The following is a 15,915-nucleotide window of genomic DNA, read 5'->3' on the forward strand; positions in this document are numbered from 1 at the left end:
CCGTTTATCCACGGGTTGCTGGCGGGGAACGAGACCGATGAGGAAGCGCGCCGTTCCCGCGCAGGTTATCCTTTCGCTCTGCGCTCCCATTCACCTTTGATCCCGATGACAGTCCTGGAGGGAGGGAAGTGGGGCGAGATTCGGGTGCCCATTTCACAGATGAGGCTGAGAGAGCGAATGAGGCCCGAGGCTGCGCAACAGGAAGCTGCACCAGAGCCCAAGTCCTCTGACCACGAGCACACGGGTGAGTTTTACGTGATCTGGCTGTTCACAGACGAACCGCTTCCTGCTTCGGTCGGAGGGCTGAGTGAGCAGGAACACCCAGCCCATCCTGTGACACAAAATGGGGTCACTTGTGGTTGGGGCCCCAGGCCAGCATTAGGGCATCTGGACGGCTGGGGATCTGTGACGCTCTCCATCTAGTCCTGCAGCTGGAAGGTTCGAAGGTTCTGGCGTCTGAGCTCCCCGCCACCTTGGACGCGTCCCTCCCCTGCTGCTCCTTGCTTCCTAACTAGAAGGATGAGGGTAAAATGAGAGACACGGAGGGCTCGTCCCCGCTCTGGCTCACCGAAGGTGCAACAGGCATTTGTCCTTTGTTTGTTTGTGGCCACTCCATTCCCTCTCGACATGATGCTAACATCCCACAAGGAGGCCCGCCTTCCCAAGCCAATTCCAGAAACTCAAATTCCCGCCCTTCTTTGCAGCCGGGATGCGGTCACATGGTCCAGGCTCTGCCAATCAGACACACCCATGTGAGACAGGGATTCAGGGCGAAGCTTGGTGTGCTGGCGGCTGTGTCCAAGCGATCTGAGCTTCTAGAAAACACTACGGCAAAGCTTTTGGTTCTTCCTGGGGCTCAGCGCGGCTCAGCCTGCAGAGCCCAAGCCCGAGTTCATCAGGACAGACACGGGGGCGGTGTTGTGTTGCCAAAGCAGCCCGGGGGGTGTGGCTGAAGTCTTTTCTGGCCTCCTGGCTTCAAAGCCTGCATTCTGACCCTCCCACAGATTCGAGGATACTTAGTATCTTTTATCAAATCCCTTTCTGGCTTTAACTAGCCAAAGCGGGTCCTCTAGGAGCAACCTGGTTCCCGCAGGCAGAGGCAGTAACCTACGCTGACTCGGGGTTCCTGCTCCCGAGTCCTCCCTCCAAGGTGAGTCCTCCCTCCAAGGTGAAGGGCACAGACCAGAGTACATCCAGCTCATGGCAGAGGCCTCTGCTGCAGTCTTGGTCGGCAGCCCAGCCCTCACGGGCACAGCACCTGCCAGAGCCCCAGACGACCGGATGTGAACACAAGTGGATGAGTCACCAGGAGCAATCACGGGACAAGGATGGCCCTGGGTGCCTGGAGACCGAGCTGCCGCCAAAGCCACACAGGAGATGGCACTGAGACTGACAGGAACCACTTCCTGGGACAGAGCTGTGGGGTGAGGCCAGGTCCCACTGGAAGGAAGGTAAGTGGATACGTTGGGGGGTGCCAGAGGGGGCCAGCCGGGGACACTGAGCAGGACAGACAGTCCTTCCAGGCTCAGCGGAAGCCCGGGGCCCTTCACTCTGGTCTGTGTTGGCCCGGCCTGTGTCCCTGGGGAGGCTGCTTCACCCCACCGGGGGCAGTGACTCCAGGGGGCCTGGCTCTGGGCCAGGCCAGGCCAGGGGTCACGCGGGCAGGCTCCCCCCACAACCATCGCCGCTCCCCTAACCCACCCTCCCCTCCTACGTTCCAGAGGAGGTAGGATGTTTAGACCAGAGGTGCACACGGGCCTCTCTTCCCAGGTGGAAATGGGGAGTGTGCCCCTCCCTCCTTACCCACCCGCTTCCAGCTCTAGCCACAGCCTGGACGGACCTCTCTGGGCCTGGGCCTCGCTTTGGCCCACCCGTCTCAGCCACCCGGCCTCCGTCCCCATCCCTCCCCTCCCCACAACCACTGCTCCTGTGGGGTCTTATTTATATTCTCTTCATTTACCTACACACACCTCAGGGTCAGCTGGGGGCCTCAGAACCTTTTGGGCAAACTTACGTCACCTTCCTGTCTTTCCTGAGGCCCCCACCCCTGGGCAGGGCTCTCAGCCCAGCCACCAGGCACCAGAGGTGAGAATCACCTCAGGAGCTTTAAAACGACCCATGCCCATGAGGGATCTTATTAGGAGGGGTGATGAGAAAGTTCTAGAACTGAATTATGGGGGTGGTTGCACAACTAGGGAAATTTTAAAATCACCCACTGAAAGTGGGTGAGTTTTATGGTATGTAAATTATACTTCACTAACCTTGTCATTTTTTTTTTAATGTTTTTATTTTTAGGAGAGAGAGAGAGACAGAGCACAAGCAGGGGAGGGGCAGAGAGAGAGGGAGACACAGAATCCGAAGCAGGCTCCAGGCTCTGAGCTGTAAGCACAGAGCCTGACGCGGGGCTCGAACTCACAAACCGCAAGATCATGACCTGAGCCGAAGTCAGATGGTTAACTGACTGAGCCGCTCAGGCGCTCCGCTAAAGTTGTTCTTTAAAAAATACTCATGTCTAGGCCCACGGCTACCCCCATTAAATCAGAATCTGTGGTTTGGGGCCTGGGCCAAGACCCACACTCTGGTGTCACCGTGACCCCAAACATTTCATTCCACTGCCATCATTCACACACTCACCCCGAGGGAGAAGGAGTGACCCCCCCCCCATTCACTTTCTGGGGCCACCGTAACCACCACCACAACCTGGGTGGCTTAAAGCAACAGGAATCCACTCTGTTCCAGGGCTCTGGGGCCAGAAGTCTGAAGTCCACGTGTCAGCAGAGTCATGCTCCCCCCAAAAGTTCCAGGGAGGATCCTTCCGTGCTTCTTCCAGCTTCTGGTAGTTGCCCACGAGACTTGGCATTTCTGGGCTTATAGCTGCGTCCCTCCCATCCCTGCCTCCCTTCTCATGTGGCCTCCCTCCCTATGTCTGTCCATGTCCCTGTTTTCCCTTCTTACAAGGACACCAATCACTGGACTGGGCCCACCCTTATCCAGAATGACCTCATCTTAACTATTTACATCTGCTAAGACCCTTTCTCCAAATAAGGTCACATTCCGAGGTTCTGGATGGACAGGAATTCCGGAGGGACGCTATTCAACCCAGCACGTTGAGAATGGGAACCCGGCGAACCGTGTCAGGACCAGACGATACAGCGACAGGTGCGGCCCCCTTCCCCACTTCCTGCAGTAACTGTGCCTCTGTAACAGCCCCGGGCCTCCTCTAAGAAACAGGTCTGAGGCTCGGCTCCCTCCAGGCGTGCAGGCATGACAAGATGGTGTCGCCATAAGTGTCCTTCTGGAGGATCCCCAGGGGCTCCTGGGCCTGGGGGGATGGGAACTGGGAAAGCCCACGGGTCATGTCATCTCACTCCGTCCTACCAGAGAAAGCGCTGCGGTGTGGATCTTCGCCTAACAGGCCCTCAAGCCCGTTGCTCAATTGGTTCCAAATTGCAAGGTTGGGGAAGAGAATGATGATTAGTGATCACCCCTAAGAATAATTACACATAGCCCAGATCTTGGGCCAAACATCACCTGAAGGAGACGCACATGAATTCATTCAATTCCACAGCCAAAATATGGGGTCGGGACTCATCATCCCCTTTTCCCAGGTAAGGAAATCAGGGTTCAGAGAAGTCAAGTACCTGGCCCAGAGTCTCACAGCTTGTAAGAGGCAGGGAACTGGAGAGGTGCCTCGGTGGTTCAGTTGGTTAACCGTCCGACTTTGGCTCAGGTCATGATCTCATGGTTGGTGAGTTTGAGCCCCGTGTCCAGGTCTGTGCTGACAGCTCAGAGCCTGGAGCCTGCTTCCGATTCTGTGTCTCCCTCCCTCTCCCTGCCCCTCCCCTGCTCACACTCTGTCCTTCTCTCAAAAATAAACATTAAAAAAAATGTTTTTTTAAAGAGACAGAGGACTAGATTTGAGCCCCAAAACCTGGCTCCAGAGGCTGTGCCCCAAACCAGGTTTCTGGAAACTGTGGCCCGTGGGCTAATCTGGCCTGCCTGGGCATGTATTTGTATGGCCTGCAGGCTGAGAATGGCTTTTAAACCATTTTTAAAGGGGAAGAAGAGGGAAAGGAGGAGGAGGAGGACGAGGACAAGGAGGAGGAGGAGAAAGAAGATAGAACCAAGGCTATACGTGGTCCACAAAGCCTAAACTCTTTACCCTGTCCCTTTATGTTAAAAGTCTGCCGTGATGCCTCCTAAGTCCCCTACAACGACTAGGAGAGGATCAAAAATGATACGGAGGTTGTGGACAGAAATCTGCATCCGCAGGGTCAGCGTGTAAGATGCCCGTGATATGATGACAAATCACACGAGCACATAGCTCCCAACTCAGGCCCACGACCCAGACGAGGCCAATCACAGTACATGTATTATGTTCCCAGGCGTAATGACTGGTTCAGGCAGAAGTGTGTGAAATAAGTCAGGTCAGTGAGATGCAGTCTTGGGACTCTGCTATAAAACAGTCTTAAGAATAAAGAGGAGGAAGGGGAGGATTTATTGGCTCACATAATTGAAAGTGTTCTCTTGCCAGCTTCAGGTACAGCTTGACCTAGGTGTCCACACATGTACTTGCTTTCTATTGCTGCATAACAAATTACCACAAACTTGGCAGCTTCGGCCAATATGGGTTTATTATCTCACAGTTCCCATGGGTCAGAAATCAGGCTATGGGTTAGCTTGGGTCTCTGCTCAGGGTCACAGCAGGCTGAAATCGGGGTCTGACTTTAGCAGCCTTAGTGAAAAATGTTGGAAGCTGCAAGTCATTTCACATTCAGGTTCCTCTTCCACACTTGCTGGCTGTGGAAGACTTCAGTTCCTGTTAGTTAGAGGAAAACGATCCCCGCCTGTTTGCTGTCTGTCACAGAAAGGCCACACCCTGCCAAGTGGCCTTCGTCACAAGACAGCATTTTGACCTTTCAGGGCCAGCTGGAGCATCTCTGATTCCAGGGAAGACCCCAGTCCCTCTTCAGGATTTACACCTGATGGGTCAAGCCCACCCAGGATTTTCCCCCTTTTGATTCATTCAAGTTCAACTGATAGGGGTCCTTAATCACATCTTCAAAATCCCTCCCCTTTATCTCAATCATGGGAGTGAAATCCATCATATCCACAGTCCCGCCCACACGCAGGTGGACAGGGTTCTACGGAGCCTATATATACGAGAGGGGCAGGAATCTTGGGTGCCACCTTAACATTACAATGCAATCCATCTACCCCACAGCTCTCCTTCTGCCTCACTTCTAAGCCCACACGTGGCCTCAATTAGCACCCAGTTCAAACCCGGAAGTAAGAAAGCTCCTCTCAATAGAGTGAATGAAAATCGGCCGTTTACCCCCATTGGCTCACAAAGGATCGCATGCCTATGTCTGAACCAATCACCGGACAGAGCATGGAATGCACAGATTGGCCAGGTCTGAGTCACATGCCCAAATCCGGAACAAGAAGCCGAAGCCACGTCACTAGAGGCTCTGGTGGAGGAAATCCAGGAGGGACCAGTTTCCCCATAGGAGAGGAGAGTTCTTGTTCTAAAAGCTGGGCACATGGGGACGCCTGGGTGGCTCAATCTGCTAAGTGTCAGCCTCTTGATTTCAGCTCAGGTCATCGTCTTACGGTTCGTGAGTTTAAGCCCTATGTGGGGTTCCGCACTGGCAGTGCGGAGCCTGCTTGGGGATTCTCTCTCCTTTTCTGCCCCTCCCCACCCCCCCTTGTGTTCTTTCTCTCTCAAAAATAAACGTTTTTTTTAATGTCTCTATTTATTTTTCAGAGACAGAGTGCGAGCAGGGGAGGGGCAGAGAGAGAGGAAAACACAGAATCGGAAGCAGGCTCCAGGCTCCGAGCTGTCAGCCCAGAGCCCGACGCGGGGCTCGAACTCACGAACCGCGAGATCATGACCTGAGCCGAAGTCGGACGCTTAACCGACTGAGCCACCCAGGCGCCCCAATAAACATTTTTTTTAAACTGGACAAATGGACCCTGAAAGCAATCCCAGTTCCCCCTCAAAAAAGCAAAAATCTGTGTGGTCCATACGTACTCTCCTGGAGAGACTACCTTATTTTATCTCCAGTCGGATGCCATTTTTATCCAAATTTCCAACCCTTTCCCTGATTCCTAACTTCTATGTTATTGCAATGTTAGCTTACAGATGTATATTTACCTACATGCCCCTGCAAATGGACACCCGGCATTGAAGTGTTTTTTTTGTTTTTTTTTTTTTAACGTCAAGGCCACTAGTAGGGTAAAATGTGTAACAGTCTACCTCCCAAGGGCCGTGAGAGGGAACGTGCTGAGTCAGAGCTCGTGCTGCTGAGTTCACTCTCCTCCAGCGGGGAGAGGGGGCTACTTTTGTCCCCTCCTCTCCACGCTCCCATGCCTCGGCCCCCGTGTGAGCCTCCAAGGGCTGGTGTCAGGGGCGAGAGTAAAAATATTTAGCGACGGGCCCGACGCATCGGCTCGGACGGCTGCTGTAAACAACCAGAGCCTTTTCCAGGCCAAATGTTGATCTGACCGGCCTCTCGCGCAGGGCAGCATGTGGCCAATGGTGTGGCCACATCAGCACTTCCAAGAAGTTTTCCCTGGGTCATTATGCTTGGAGACTGTTTCTGTGTGAGCCTGCGGATGGCCAAGGGTGCTTATAATCACAGGCCTCTGGCCAGCGGACTTAACATCAATTATAAGTGCACAAAGAAGGCTGGTTGTTATGTGCCAGCACTGTTCTGAGCACCCTGCGTATAAACTCGTTAATAGCTCGCGACAGCCCTGGGAAGTGGGGACTGTGGTCATTATCCCCACTTGGTAGACCAGTGTGACAACCGGGGAGTGGGTAGCCTTGAACCTCTGTGGCTTTGCTTCTAAACACTGGGGTCCCAATCTCTCCACTTTACCACGTCCGTTTGAAAGCATCACACACAGGTATATTCGTTCGCTCATTTCACAAATACCTACAGAACACCAACTGTGTACTAGGCACTCTTATAGGCACTGGACCTACGATAGCAAACAAGCCAGACGCAGCCCCTGCTCCCCTGAAGCTAGTGTGGGCTGCAGGCGGGGCGGGGATGGGGGAGGGGTGCTGAAGGGACCCTGGTCACAGGCACAGAATAAAAACAGAATTTTGTATAGTGGCATGCTGTGGAAGGCAATAAAACAAGGAGGGAGGATAGAGAGTGAAGGCGACCAGGAAACATCTTTGGGTAAGACAGGAGAGAACTCTCAGGGAGGTGACAGCTGAACTGAGAGACGAATGATGACAAAGAGCAAGACCAGAGAGAGGGCACAGCGAGTGCAAAGGCCCTGGGGCAGGAAAAGGCTTAAGGAACAAAGAGAAAGACACCCTTGTGGCTCTGTTAATGTGAGCCATCTCGCATCATCTGGGGAATGATTATGGAATTGCTGTTCATTTCCTTAGGTGTGATAACGAAGGGGAGGTCACCTGGGGCACCAGCTTATTCTTAGGAAGTGCACACTCAGGTCACAAGGGGTGATGTGCCATAATGATCATGACTTTTTTCAAATGGTGCAGCTAGATATAATGCACGCATGGCCAAGCATTAACAACTGTTGATTCCAGGTGGAAGGTGTAGCATAGCCACTGTCCTACTCTTTCAACAATTTGGTTGGAGATTTTTATACTAAAAACAGAAGGCAGAGCTCCACCTTGTCCACAGATCTGCAGCTGTGCTTCCTGGGGCCGTGTTACTCATTTTAATACCCAATTACCTGCGGACTGATGCCGGTGTGCCCCATTTTATCACATCACAAATTATATGAAATTCACGCATTTAATCTTTTCTTGCCTACGTATCCAAAAGAGAACTATCGGTGTATTGTTAAGCGACTAGACAAATTGTCACTGTTATCTGCGTTCCTTACTGGAGGCCGTGCAACCGTCTTTCACCGGTAAAAGTTCGGAATAAACATCACCTCTCTTTGAGATCACTCACAAGCAGCCCCCAGGAGACTGCAATTATACCCATTTATAATTCTCCTACCTCCCAATCTAACCCTTGATTCATGAATGTGCACTTTTAGGCGTTAGGCGTTAGAATAAATTAGACTATACAATTACGTGTAATTAAGGGGGGGAGGGGGAATGGGTACCGTGTTGCAAAGATTAGCCCTGTGTTGCTCAAGTAAAGTATGTCTGTGTCACCGTGCCAGCCCAGGAAGGCAGCATGAGATACAATTAATGTTCTTCTGACTTAATGGGGGTTTATGGTGCTGTTTTTCATTATCACAAGATCTCGAGAAATATAAACAGTTTTTCTCTAATGCAATTGCGTTTCCACCGACGAGACAGCTTGGGTCTAAGTGAAAACTCAGCAGAATTAACCGCAAGTGGAAATGTTATGGATGACGCTGGGATTTGTATTTTAAGACCCGTGCAAAACCGTCCCCACTCAGGAGCTGAGAAGCCGGATCCCCAGCCCCTGGGGGTGCCTGTGCAGCCTCCTTCTGCTTCGTCCCGCACTCGTGCAGGTTATTAAAGCCACCTGTGCCCCAGTTCGGTGGCCCGCTCGCATTCCCAGGCCCTCCCGTCTGTGGCCATGTTTCTACTTTTAACGCTTTTCCTTCACACGTCAATTTGTTTGAGACATGTTAAAAGCTTGACTTTTACAACCTCATAAAACCGCATCTACTCCAATCCAAACGCAGCCAGAAGTGCTGGGACAATCAGATTGAGTTTCAGCCTCTTGACTGTGAAAACAACACAGCAGGAGTGATTCTTTTTTTTTCTTTTTAATTGTTGTATAGGAGTTCCAGAAATAACAGCATCCTGGCTTTGCAAGGTGGATAGAACCAGCCGGGCGATCTGCGCCGAGGGCCGCCAGGGAACTCACGGAAGGATGAAATGAGGCGTGTGGGTGTCAACAGAACGGTCCCCTCGAGGTGAAACCAGCAAGGGGGTGGGGAGTCAGGCCAGTCCTGAGGGGCCTGAAAAGCCGAGTGTCCAGCCAGGACGCTCACGGAGACGGATGCCATCGGGGCGACGAGGGACCCCAGAGGAGAAAGGCTGTCCCAGACAGTGTGGATGGAGACGGTCAGGGGCCGGGGTGTCAGGAGGCCAGAGGACCCCGAGAATCACACTGAGGCCCCACCCAGGCCCTGGCTCAGTGGCTGAGGGATTTTCCAGGCTGGGGGACATCTGAGCGCCCGAGGCCTCCCAAGTCTCCCAGGCAGACACCGAGCTCCCAAATGTGGCCCGAGTCCCCCTCCTGCCTGGAAGGAAGCTGGAAAACTTAGGCTGAGGCCTCCGACCCCCGAGGACCACGGAGTTTGCTGTGAATCATGGGAATGAGATGTGGCCAGGGGGCGCTTTGCAGACCCTTTGACTCTGCGAGCATCTGAGTTGGTGAGTTAGGGCCTCACCTGAAACCTGATCCGTGGCACAGGCCTATGGTGAGCACACACACATGTGTTTGCACACGCGCACACAGACACGTGCACATGCACACAGACACACACAAAGAGGCACTGACTCATGAGATCTATCTCCTTCCTAAGGAAAAATAAGGGGCAAAACACAGATGACACCATGTTCAGCCTATCACAGCAACAGAAAGAATAAATATCCAAAAGCGATAACCAAATGATGTCATCTCAGCCCTGCCTACAGCCCCATGTAAGGGATTGTGAGCTGCCCCTCCACGCGTGGGGTTTCCTGGTGAGGAGACAATTGTGGGCAGGACCCCTGTAGGGAAAGGAGACCTGTGTTCGTGAACTTGAGGCCTAAAGGAAGGCAGTGTACTTGTGGTTAGAAATCTCCCCACCTCTGAAATATTCTCCAGCATAAAAAGCAGGTAAAGGCAGATCTCACCTCCCTCCCCACCGCCAGCCCCGGAGGCACCCCAGGGGGCTCTGAGGACCCAGGTAGAAAATTACTGTCGCAAGAGATACATGTCCCAAAGCCAGGCACAGTCTCAAATGAGTTAAAATCCCACTTTGCCAACTTTGTGACCTTGGTCACAACACTTGACCTTTGTAAGCATAAGTTTTCTTGAAAAATTGGTAAAAGGATTACATAAGATAGCCTGGTGGAAACATTCAGCAGTGGACCACAGAACCTGCTAGAACTATACTCCCTGTGGGAATCCCAGACCCATGTGGCCAGTCCAAATTGTGAGATGGTGGGCGTGTAAAACACACACCAGACTCCAAAGACTTGGTAAGAAAAAAGAATGTGAACTATCTCATTAATAATTTTTATATCGATCGCATGTTGAAGAGATGTTTTGGGGAGACTATGTGAAACAGATTAAAATCAACGTCACCTGTTCCGTGTTACTTTTTAACGCAGCTACTAGAAAATTTTCAACTCCAACCATGGCCTGCTTTATCCTTCTACCAGACAGCAACGTACCAGCAGTTCTGCAGGAAATGTGTCCGTCCTTCCTTCCACAGACATGAGACAGAGGGGAAGAGGGTCCCCGTTATTGTTTGCTCCCCGAGGGTGAAGACGCGAGCCTGACATCCTGACGAAGGGCAGGAGGTCAGCAACCTCAGTGGTGCCAAACGTGAGGCAGGAATCTGATTTAGGAAAAGAGGTTCCCGATTTTCCTGATTTCGTTGAATTACTTTAAATGTCTATTGATTGATGGATTTGGGGAGAGAGTGAGCAAGCGTGAGCGGGGTAGGGCCGGGGAGAGAGGGAGAGAGAGGGAAAATCCCAAGCAGGCTCCAGACTCCGCACAGGTCCCCTCGTGGGGCTTCAGCTCTCCACTGCGCGCACAGCCGAAATCAAGAGTCCGTGGCTCAGTCAACTGAGCCAGCCGGGTGCCCCTGATTTATTTAGACTATAGATCCATCTGGGGGTGGTGAAGGGAGAAGACGGTGGGGGACTTTCGTGCTTCCCAGCCGGGTTAGGACACCCGATTGGCATCTCAAACAAACAAAGAATGTTTTAGCACACCTTGTGGGCCTCCGATATTTTTATTTACTAAATGTGACAAGCCAACTTGCGCGAAGGAAGACTAAGTCAGAGAAAGGAGCTGTTCCAGTGAAAAGGGGTCTCGGACTTCGCAGAACTCTGGAGCCAAGCTTCCCGGATTCCAATGCTGGGTGCACCCCTTAGCAAGTGTGTGACCTTGGGCCGGTTACTTAACCTCCCTGTGACTTGGTCTCCACGTCTGTAGAATGGGCCTAACACCTCCCTTGTAAGACCATTAGGTTTCAACAAGTCACCGTTGCCTACATAAGGGCACGTATCTGCAGCAAGGTCTGCCTCCCCTTAGCAACTCTGCGTGTTCCTGCAGCTACTGGTTGGTTCTCTGCCGGCTCTTTGCCCAACCCCGTCAGCCCGGTCCCCCTCAGGCCTCTGCTGTGGCGCTGGGGACAGTGGAAACCGCGGTGGACAGCACCACCTTGAGTCGAATTCCTCCCCTTTCGGAGGAGAAAGCGGGTTTCTCCTTTCTTTCCTATTCCCGGATCATTTCTGGGCAACGGCAGCTATTTTCGCTTGAGTTCAAGTTAGGATCTCGGGAGGGTTCCTGGGCGCGGGGGCAGTTCACCCTGCGCTCTAGCTGGGGGCTCGGGCTGCAGCCGGCCTCTCCAAAGGCAGATGCGTGTGGTGAGAGGCGAGCGCCGCGCTTTCAGCAAAGGCAGTCGGGTGTTTGCAGACCGGGGCGAGCCCTTGTGAGAGCAGATAAAAGAAAACATTTATTAACGTGTCATTACGAGGGGAGCGCCCGGCCGGGGCTGTCGCACGCCCCGCGCAACACTGGCTCCTTCCAGCTCCGAGGGAGGAGAAAAAGCGGGGAGGAAGGAAGGATACTCTTCGTTTCCAGCCAAGGGGACCTGATCAATGGCCCTCCTCACTTTATTGCGGTGTTTGATTTATTAGCGATGCCCCCCCCCCGTTTGTGTCTTTTACACACACACACACACACACACACACACACACACGCACGCACGCACGGCTCTGGCTCGCGTCCCTCCCTCATTTCCAGCTCCTGGGCGAATCCCACAGCTGTTTCAACTCTCCGCCGAGGGCGAGCGGGAGCGAGTGTGCGTCTGTGTCCCGGCGAGGGTGCGCGCTCGGCGCCGGGAGCGCGGCCAGCCGGGTCCCGAGGCGTCGGGAAGCCGAGAGCCGCGCGGACCCCGCTCTCCGCCGCTGCCCCGTCCGGGGCCGGACTTCGGGGCCAGGGCCGCGCGCGCCGGGGGAACAAGGACCGGGCCGGCCCGGCCGCGCGTCCATCGAGCCGGAGGTAAAGCGCTGGGGCGCGGGGGGCGCGGGGAGGGCGCCGCGGCGGGTTTCCCCCCCACCCCCCCACCGGCCCCGGGCCCCCGCCGCCCGCGGCTCCGGGGCTGGCGCCCCCCGCCCCGGCGCGCGCTCGCCTTCCCCGCTCGGAGGCCGGCGGGCGGGGAGCCGGGCCGCGCCGTGTGCCAAGGGGCCGGCTCGGGCAGCGCGGCCGGCCGGGCTGGGGCGATGTGAGAGCGGCCCGGGCGCGGCGCGGAGCCGGACTTTGGCGAGGGCGGTGCGCCGGGGCGGGGGCCGGGGTGGGGGCGGCGGCGGCGGCGGAGCCGGGGCGGGGGGGGGGGGGGGCGGAGAGGCGGGAGGAGGCGGAGGGAGGGGAGGAGGAGCGGCGGCGGCACTCGCCGGGGGATGCAGCGGCGGCGGCGGCAGCGGCGCGGAGTCCCCTGCGCCCCGCGGCCCGGCCGGGCTGCGGCAGAGGCGGCGGCGCCCCGCGCGGGGTGAGGCCGCCGGGGCCGTGCGCGCCGGTGAGTGGGGCGCGCGGGGCCCGAGGGGGCGGGGGGGGCCCCCCGGCCGCCGCAGCGCCGCCCAGGTGAGCGGGCGGCCGGTCCCGACCGCCCGGCTCCGGCCCCGGCGCGGCGCGCGGAGGTGGGACCGGGCCGTCCAGAGGGAGGCCCCGGCGCCGGCGGGCCGCGGGGGGCGGGGGGCGGGGGGGATGACCCGTTTGACCCCGCCGGCGGGCTTGGCGAGCGGGTGACGGCTTCCCACCGCGCCCCTGACCCGCGGGAGCCACGCGGAGCCCTGGAGGACTCCGGGGAAGCGCGCCCGGGCCCGCCGGCCGCAGGGGGATGGCCTCCTTGACCCCTTTGAGTTAGAAGCCAGACCACGTGGGGCTTGTCCAGGCAGGACACGGGAAAGCGGTGGACCGGATCTTCAGGGTGACTGGGAGCTCGCAGCTACCGAAAGGGCCAACGGGATCGAAAAGACAAACTTCCTCCCAGGCCAGGTCAGAACCGGTTCTCATCGCCTTGCGGGGAGATGCTCCCCTCCCCGGGCTCCCCGGGGTTTCCGAAGTGTGGCAGCGAGGCGATTTCTAGGAGTGCGCTTTTCTTTCCTTCTGGTTTTTCTCTCTTTTATTTTAATTCTTTCTAGTAGTTCATTCATTCGTTCTACAAGCATCCGTGGAGCACGTCCTCGTGCCAGGTTCCGCATTAGCTCCAAGAAAAGGCGACGATCGGTATATAGTTCCTGAGCCAGAAGCTCGCTGGGTTCGCTTTGAAGGCAGCCTAGTAAAGAGATGTGGTCTCAGGGTGGAAACTGTAAAGAGACACCAGCAAATCCTAGTTTTGCACAGTGTCCTCTGTCCGCAGTTCCCTACCTGCCCTAGGACTGAAGACAGTGCCCCCTGCGCACAACACAGTCCCCCTCCTCCTCTTCTTCCTGAAAGTTCTGATCCCTTCCCTGCCCCCTCTACTCTTTCCAGCAGCTTGTTTTAATCACTTTTTGAGTTAAAAGTCAATATTTAATTAACCAAGTAATTACATTCAGCTTACGCTTGAATCTGGGTGTTTGCACATCTGTGGCTGCGGGGAGGCCGGCCCTGGCCCCCTCCACCTGCCCCTGCCTCTGTCCCACAGGGCCGCCCTCCCTTCCTTCGGGGCAGAGCCGGGAGCCTGCTCTCCCGCGGGTTCTCTGGCGACAGAGAAGCAGGTAGGATGGGCTTTCCCCGGAGGACAGGGCGTCTCTCCCCAGAGCGGCCAGAGTTACTCTCATCTGGCAGTTAATAGTGAGGGGGATTTCTTCCTGCATCCCGGCTACCCATCACAGAACCCGCTGGAGGGTTGTAATTCAATTAAAGCCATTCATACGTTCATAAAGGGGGTGGGGAGGACAGAGTGGAGACCACTCACCTGGCAAGAGAGGTTCCTCCGGCTTTGCCTGTCCCACCTCATGGAGGACAGAACACTCCTCAAAACAGCCCGTCCGGGGGTGCAGATTAGTGTTCTAATCAGCGGCTCAAAGGGGAAGGGTGGCAGGCTTGGCCGATAGGAGGCTCGCTGGACCTTTGCACACGAAGGATGTGCCTTCCTTGGGCCACGTTTATGTACATAAATGCCTGAAAGCCCATGTGGGTTTGGGGTTTGGGCTTTGCGTACAGTTTTTGGGGTTTTCTTATTTGAATTTGTGGCTTTTTAAAAAACCCTAATAACATGTTACGTTTTCAAACTTAAGGGTTGAGTGAGGAGTTAAGTGTAAAAAGCCGGGGCTTGGAGGAAGACAGTGTGGCCGTGTGTGAGATTGTGTGTGCGTGCATGCGCGTGTGCAGGGGTTGTGTCCCCTGCCCAGTCGCTCTGTTCAGCTGTCAGCTGCCATCCTGAGGACCTAGAAAGGGGTGACTGCACTGCCCGGCATGTGAAGTCCACCTTTGGATTCGGGGGCGACAACTCTCTCTTCCTTTCCCTAGACGTGTTTAATTTATCCATTTGGCCGTGCCTCGAGGGGCAGCTTTCTGGTCTCCTAAGTCAGCCAGACTGGGAACATCACCCAACCCCACGAAGTCCCCGCAGAAAGGAACCAAAAGCCTTGTCCTCCAGAAGAATAGCAGAATTCCCGACCCGCTTGTAGTTCAAAGAACGAGCTTCATCTAGACTTAGGGTGACAGATAACACTTATGTAGTGTTTTGTGAGCCATACGCTGTTCCAACCCCTCGTGCATAATAACTCCTTTAATCCACACAAAAACCCAGTGAGGTAGGTCTTGTGGTTTTCGTGATGTTAAAGACGAGGACACAGAGGGGATTGTGACCTTCCTGGGACAATTGGTCATTGGTGGAGCCAGGATGTAAGAGGCCCTGTGGCCCCAGGGTCCATTCTGACCCACTGTACTCTCCTCCCTCCGTGACCTGGGTCTTTCTTCCAGATGTGGAAGAAATACATGCCCCGTGGAAGAAAACGCATCTAGACAAAAGTTTGAAAGGCAGAAGCCCATCAGTAACCCCTCTCCTCTCCAAAAATCTCCACTATTTGACAGAATCTCCGATTTGTGTTTGGTTTGGGGGGGGGGGGGGTTTGCAGCCTGAGGAAAGTGTGCGATTGCCGGGCCACGTTTCCTGCCCCGTGCAAATACACACACACGCTCCCCTAGTCAGAATGCAAAGGGACGCATCAAATGTGGCTGATGCAAAAAAGCACGGCCTCCGAGGGGCGGAAGGGTTAACGTTTTCTGAGAAGTGAGGCCCTCTTGTGGTTGGTGATGGAGTCGCACTGGCCTGTCCTTGGAGAGGTGGCCCCGAGGTTCCCAGCTTTCCATCAGGCCCCCCGGGGCCCTCTGTGGCTGGTGGGCACGGAAGGTGGGGCTTCTCAGTGCTGACCTGCAGGTGCAGTCGCCTCACCTCAACCTGCCTGCCTTGCGATGAGCCCCCGCCCGGGGAGGCCGCGGGGCCCCTGATCCGATTCAGGGCGCTACCTAATTGGAAGATCATTAAGATCATTATAATTAATTGGCATCCTGATAAATGGCGTGATTGCCTAACTGGGATGGTTGCTAGGGAACCGGGCCTCACTTGGAGCCGAAAGAGGAAGTCGCGTGGGTCTGGCCGCGGTCGGGTGTTCTGGCTACACAACCAGCAGTTAATGGGGGGCAGGGAGGCGGACGACCCGAGCAGTCTTCCCGGCATCTGTTGGTGTTTACTGAGCAACTGCTGTGTGCAGGTCGCAAAGAGAAT

At 55.3% G+C, this 15,915-nt stretch overlaps 1 protein-coding gene and 1 long non-coding RNA gene across 4 annotated transcripts in view; both read left to right on the forward strand.

The window, feature by feature from the left end:
• The first annotated feature begins 863 nt into the window (after positions 1-863).
• LOC109272314 (uncharacterized) lies at positions 864-10,903 on the forward strand. 2 transcript variants are annotated; one of them, XR_008417704.1, is made up of 3 exons: positions 864-1,451; positions 8,755-9,352; positions 10,298-10,903. It is a non-coding gene; the product is annotated as an uncharacterized LOC109272314 (long non-coding RNA). The 2 variants fall into 2 exon arrangements; XR_002082405.2 differs by having other exon boundaries at positions 8,755-8,860.
• A 1,049-nt stretch (positions 10,904-11,952) lies between these two features.
• The window catches only part of SULF2 (sulfatase 2), a 118,149-nt gene continuing 114,186 nt past the window's right edge, over positions 11,953-15,915 (forward strand). Inside the window, exon 1 of one of the 2 annotated variants that reach the window (XM_019458230.2) lies at positions 11,953-12,203. The gene's annotated coding sequence lies outside the window, so the exon portion shown is untranslated. Of the gene's footprint in view, positions 12,204-12,589; positions 12,718-15,915 lie in introns of those variants that run through there. The other variant, XM_053890168.1, reaches the window with a different exon arrangement.

This window comes from Panthera pardus, unplaced genomic scaffold (assembly GCF_024362965.1).
Source record: "Panthera pardus isolate Hobbes unplaced genomic scaffold, ASM2436296v1 HiC_scaffold_25, whole genome shotgun sequence".
NCBI classification, from domain to species: domain Eukaryota; kingdom Metazoa; phylum Chordata; class Mammalia; order Carnivora; family Felidae; genus Panthera; species Panthera pardus.